General features: G+C 41.4%; 1 protein-coding gene across 2 annotated transcripts in view; it reads left to right on the top strand.

The window, feature by feature from the left end:
- The first annotated feature begins 296 nt into the window (after positions 1 to 296).
- The window catches only part of LOC126298000 (retinol dehydrogenase 13-like), a 180,853-nt gene continuing 175,149 nt past the window's right edge, over positions 297 to 6,000 (top strand). For both annotated transcript variants that reach the window (XM_049989317.1, XM_049989316.1), the window contains exon 1: positions 297 to 370. The gene's annotated coding sequence lies outside the window, so the exon portion shown is untranslated. The remainder of the gene's footprint in view (positions 371 to 6,000) is intronic.

Raw genomic sequence — 6,000 nt, 5'->3', positions numbered from 1 at the left:
CTTCGGAGTTACTTTTAGTGTACAGAGGTACTGCTTTCTATTGCTGCTTCAGTACTTTCTACCGGTTTACGAGTCCTGTCATATTGAAGAAAGCTAGCGGTTGTAGGAAGAACGACTCTGTTGTGGCTGCAGGGCCTGCCGGCCACGTGAAGTCTGACTGCTGCAGGGCGAGCGAAAAATTGGCAGAGGCGCTGGGGAAGCCTGTGAGGTGTGTGTGTGGCGCTGGGTCAACCAAGGTGGGGGCCGACTACCCGGGGGTCCCGCACGAAACCGCGGCAGTAGGCAGTAGGCACTGCGCAGCCACCGCCGCAACTCGCCGTCCGAGAGCACCGCGCTTTCTCCGCTCTATATCTGCTGTGTCTAGCCTACGGTACGTATCACAAAAACTGCCTAGCTACTCAATAAATAACGTAACATTCCAGCTACCAATTTTGGAGTCAGTACTCGAGCGGTTTTTGCTGTGTCCTATGGCGTTCGTGTGAAACCTATTCCGGACTGACCACCCCGAGAAAGTCAGTTGACCTATCGATGTATTGTTACGAAACTAGGACTTTGCCTGCGACAATCTGCAGTTTTGACCGCTGCTTCTCAGAAAGTATCTCTTCATCTGCCCCACTTTTACATTTTTATTTATTCTACATTGTAGCACCTACTATTCTACAATAGCATGTATTTTCTCACTACAGATCTATTCCTACATTGAAATCAGTTCACCGCAAAACTGGACAACTTTGTGTCTTATACAGGGTGTCTCACAATTCATGTTACAAACTTCTAGAGGTTGTAGAGTGGACTTAGCACATCAAGTTTTACGTAGGGCTCTGTGTCCGGAAACGTCATCCAACGCTACAGAGCGTCAAAGTTATAGGCACTGGCATCTGTGAATGTATGTATAGGGTGACCGGAAATTTCCGTGACAAACATGTATGACTTCTCAAGAGGAATAAGTACTTAATATTTTGAATAGAGATCCGTGTCCAGAAACATACCGTTTCCGTTATAAGACGGTTTCAGTTCAGATAGTTTAACTCATTCTTTTCTGCTTGAGGAACTGAAGTAGACGTGTCGCAGTTCAGTTATTAACAATTCGAAAGGAAACGTAATGAAACATTCATTTACCACTTTCGCATATTTGTTTGTATTAACACTTAAACATTACGTGTTTAAATTATCCCAAAACAAAAGAGAAACCTGCATACAGCACATGTAGCACATAATGTTCAAAACAGTACGAAAAGAAACATAACGAAACAGCCATTTGTCACTTAAGCACGTTTGTTAGTATTAACACTTCAACTTTACGTGTTTAAATTGTTCCAAAACAAAAGAGAACCCAGCATACAGCACGTCTAGAACATAATGTTCGAAACAATTCGAAAGGAAACATAACGAAACAAACACTTATCACTTAAACACGTTTGTTTGTATTAACACTTAAACATTACGTGTTTAAATTATTCCAAGACGAAAGAGAACCCAGCATACAGCAAATGTAGAACATAAGGTTCAAAACAATTCGAAAGGAAACATAACGAAACAGCTATTTATCACTTAAGCGCGTTTGTTTGTATTAACACTTAAACATTACGTGTTTAAATTGTTCCAAAACAAAAGAGAACCCAGCATACTGCACGTGTACAACATAATGTTCAAAACAATTCGAAAGGAAACATAACGAAACAGACATTTACCACTTAAGCAAGTTTGTTTGTATTAACACATTTAAACATTTCGTGTTTAAATGGTTCCAAAACAAAAGAGAACCCAGCATACAGCACGTGTAGAACATAATGTTCAAAACAGTTCGGAAGGAAACAAAACGAAACAGCCGTTTACCACTTAAGCACGTTTGTTTGTATTAACACTTAAACATTGCGTGTTTACGGTATTCCAAAACAAAGCAGAACCCAGCTTAATGCAAGTGCAGAGCGTAACGTTCAAGTGTTAGTACAAACAAATCTGCTTAAGTGATAAATGGATGCTTCGTTACGTTTCCTTTCGAATTGTTACCTAATACTTATACTGCATCACGCCTAATTCAATTCCTCATGCAGAAGTGGATGAATTAAACATCTGAACTGGAATCGTCGTAGAACGGAAACGTGACGTTTCCGGGCATGGATTCCTATTCAAAATATTCTGTACTCACTCCCCTCTACAAAGTCGTGGAAATTTGTAACGGTAATTTCCGAACACGCTGTATGTACAAAATGAATCCGTAATGATGTTACAAAATTTCAGGGATGATGATGAAGGATAAATATATCAGCTTAAGGTAAGGGTTCCCGTATCTGAAACGAACGAGTCGAAAGTTATTAGCGAAAACCATTCTGATACTTATGAGAGTGGAATACATGTACCGGTACTACTGTTGCTAAGCTTGCAGGGTAGGCAACTTTCAGAGGTGGTGATGTGGACCAAAACAAAATATCTAGTAAACATGGGCCCTAAAATGCATACCTTAAGAGCTATGAGTACTTGTTCAATAGAGAAGATGTGTTTCACACTAGCGAAGATGAACAAGTTCCCTGTACGACCTCTAGAAGTGTGCAACATGAATTGTAAAGCATTGTGTATATTACTTTGTAACAACAGCACGGTGTGGGTTTTTTATTCTTAAATGCTGTAACTTGGGTCAACATTCAACATACAGTTCTAATATAGTGAGCTAATGCACAGTGCCACAATTAGCGACTGGAGCTACAAGCACATGCGTTATACTTGAGTGGTCACAAAACCATTTTTTTTGTGGATTTTTTGGATGCTTTCTCGTACTGCCGATAAAAATGAAGAACTGAGTAACTGAAGGTAAGATAACATCAGTAAGTTACATGTGCAGACCACTGTGTATAACATTTAAATCTTACAAAAATTTTCCACAGCCATTGGAAAGGGGAAAAATTATTTGCATAGATTATAGGGGTAGCTTTGTGACAGCACACATACCTGCAGAAACAAGTGTAAAGGTTTACCCGTAGAAAACAAGTCTCCTTAATTTAATTAGGACGTTTCGAACGGTTTAGTTAAAAAGCCAAAGTTTTATTTCGCATTATAACTTTGTTTGTAAATGTAACATGCACTTGTTCAGAATGTCGTATTAAATGTATCACGAATTCGTTTCTTCACACCACTGCACTTGTAAGTGTCTAACAGTTTGAAGTAGCTGCCTAGATTGTGATTTATTTATCACATGGTTCAACTGATCAGATGCATAAATAAGCGTATAAAAGTTTCGTTTAATCACCTTGCTTATGCAGTTAAGTTTTTTCAGTTTTATTTTGTTTCAATGAGGATAGGTTTATGATTTTCTGTACGTAGGCTGAAGCAACGAGAGAAAATTTATGCCAATGTCAGGGATCGAATCCGGATGCAGCAATTCTTTTTTGGTTTTGTTTTCTCCTCTCACAGCCCTTCCTTGTGCTCTCCAAAGGTGTCTTCATCGCCGAGCTTCACTGCTTTAGTTAAATTAACATATAGATGTCATCTTCCGACAAAGGATGATCATAGTCTTCCCACCTTTACGTCAATGAAAACAAATCATGAAATAAATGATATGAAATGAAATTGTAAATGTTCCTCATGGTCCATGTGCCGTGACGGAAGTTCCTTGTGGTGAAATAAACCTTCTTGATATATAGTAGAACAGAAATTGTATTTCTTTACGAATCAGATTTGAGAAATGAATATCTTGACTGCTGTTCCTCTTCTCAAACTAAATAAAGAACGAAGGACAAAACCACAGCGAGCAGCAAATGGACGAATTGACAGCCCGGCAGTAGAGTTTAAAGCCTGCAGCCTTAATTGGCAGGCAGACAAAAAGATAAGACATTCACTGGCTGCTGTAAGAAAATAATAGTCGTTCTCGAATTACATAGTCACTAACAAAATAATTGTCTCCTAAACTGGAAACACTCGACGGAAATATTGAAAACAAATTACCTGAACTTGGCATCAGACATCCTCACTGACACTTAAAAGTTAAAGTTCATCCCCAGAGGTTACACCCTGTTGTAAAATAAAATAAAAATGTACCTTAAGATAATGAAAATAAAAGATTCTTCCAGCTGTTATGCAGGTCCAGTCTTTGGCAGTGTCATTTAATACACAAGCCGCCTAGTCATAATACACAAGGAGACATGTATTAGAATATACAAAACACCAAGTAAGTCCAGAACACTCTTGAGACAAAGCTGCCTAAGTCTGTTTTCAGTTAGTGCTCTTCTAACCAACGTTACGTAACGAAAATATGCGATACGTGCAGTGTAAGAAAGAAAATAAGGACTTCAGGCAGCACAGTAAATCACGAAATCACATTAAACGAAAAGAAAAGATAACACAAAATAAAGGGTAGAACAAGCAAAGTCATAGTCCCGTATCACCATACGCTTTTTGCAATGTTATCTTCAGGATACTGGCAAAGCTGTCACTATATTTCTGTCGTGTTTGTTCCTTTCCATGTCCATTCCACAAATACTCCAGGAAATCCAATTTATCAGATATTTTTAAGAAAAATATTGTGTAAATTGTATGTCCTATAATCCAGTGTTCGGGGATAGGGATTCCATTGTGATTTGATGGCGTCTGATACCATGATGTGATTCATAGCAACTCTATTTATCAGTCGCAGCATGTTCCTTTCCGTGTCCCAGATGATACGAAATTTGCCGCACGCAAAGCGATCTTCGGTTGCGTTCTCTTCACCACACAATCACAGTCACTGGATTGCAGTAGGAGAATTGAGGAAAGTTTCAGTTTGTTGGAATAGTGCGATTGACGACCTTGTACCATGTTGCACGCGCACTCCCATATAGAACCTTGGATTCTAGGTTTTTCCACACAATGTTCCACTTATGTTGTGGCAGTCGCAACTCCCATTTATACCGAATTGGAGATTCACGAAGTGCGGTAGCGATGTCGCTGACTCTGTTGCCGCACAGGTCACTTTGTAGAAGGTAGCTAGTGTTGGGGTTTCAGCGCAAAAGGCTCCGAGCACTATGGGACTTAACTTCTGAGGTCATCAGTCCCCTAGAACTTAGAACTACTTAAACCTAACTAACCTAAGGACAACACACACATCCATGCCCGAGGCAGGATTCGAACCTGCGGCCGTAGCGGTCGCGCGGTTCCAGACTGTAGCGCCTAGAACCGCTCGGCCACTTCGGCCGGCTCATCGCAGAAGGGATGCTGCTGATTTGGATGGGGACATCCAGCGATTGTGGCTGGATACTACAGAATATTTTTCAATCACTGATTTGGTGCGTTTGATGAAAACTGCCTCACATTTCAAGACTCAGTTGCAAGTTTGCATGGAGACCTTGAAAATGTGCCCCCTCCACAGCATCCAATATATGGCCTGTTTAATCGCACGTGCTATTTGTTTTGGCACTGGCAGAACTTGAGCGAGATACCAGGATGTAAGTGTTAATGATCACCCTTTCGTTAAGGTCCATGGCCCTGACCGAAGATTAATGGCTACAGCTCTGATTGTATGCAGAGAGATACGCCAGTTGAGCGCCTCCTTTATCTGAGGGTAAAAAAATGAAATGACGTATGGCATTATTGGCCGGGAGGCCCCATCCGGGGACGTTCGGCGGCCGAGTGCAAGTCTTCCAGTCGACGCCACATTGGGCGACTTGTTTGTCGGTGATGAGGATGAAATGATGATGAGGACAACACAACACCCAGTCTACGATAGCAGAGGAAATCTCCAACCTGGCCGGGAATCGAACCCGGGACCGCTTGCTTGGTAGGCAAGCACGTTACCACCCAGCTAAGCAAGCGGACTGTCTGCAGATTATCCGACATGACGACTCCGAGGACTTCGTGCTGTCTTCGGACACAGAACCAGTTCCGCTGAATATTCCGCCCGGGACGCATGAAGGGGAGTAACACTGTCTTCGTGGAATTGACGATCGTCCCTGTTGCCTTCTCGTACTGGTGAAGTACAGTTAGTGCCTGTCCACATTTGCTGGCTGTTCCATGAAAACTCCGAGGTTCTAA

This window comes from Schistocerca gregaria, chromosome X, assembly GCF_023897955.1.
Source record: "Schistocerca gregaria isolate iqSchGreg1 chromosome X, iqSchGreg1.2, whole genome shotgun sequence".
NCBI classification, from domain to species: Eukaryota; Metazoa; Arthropoda; class Insecta; order Orthoptera; family Acrididae; genus Schistocerca; species Schistocerca gregaria.
This window is presented reverse-complemented; position numbering and strand designations above follow the sequence as displayed.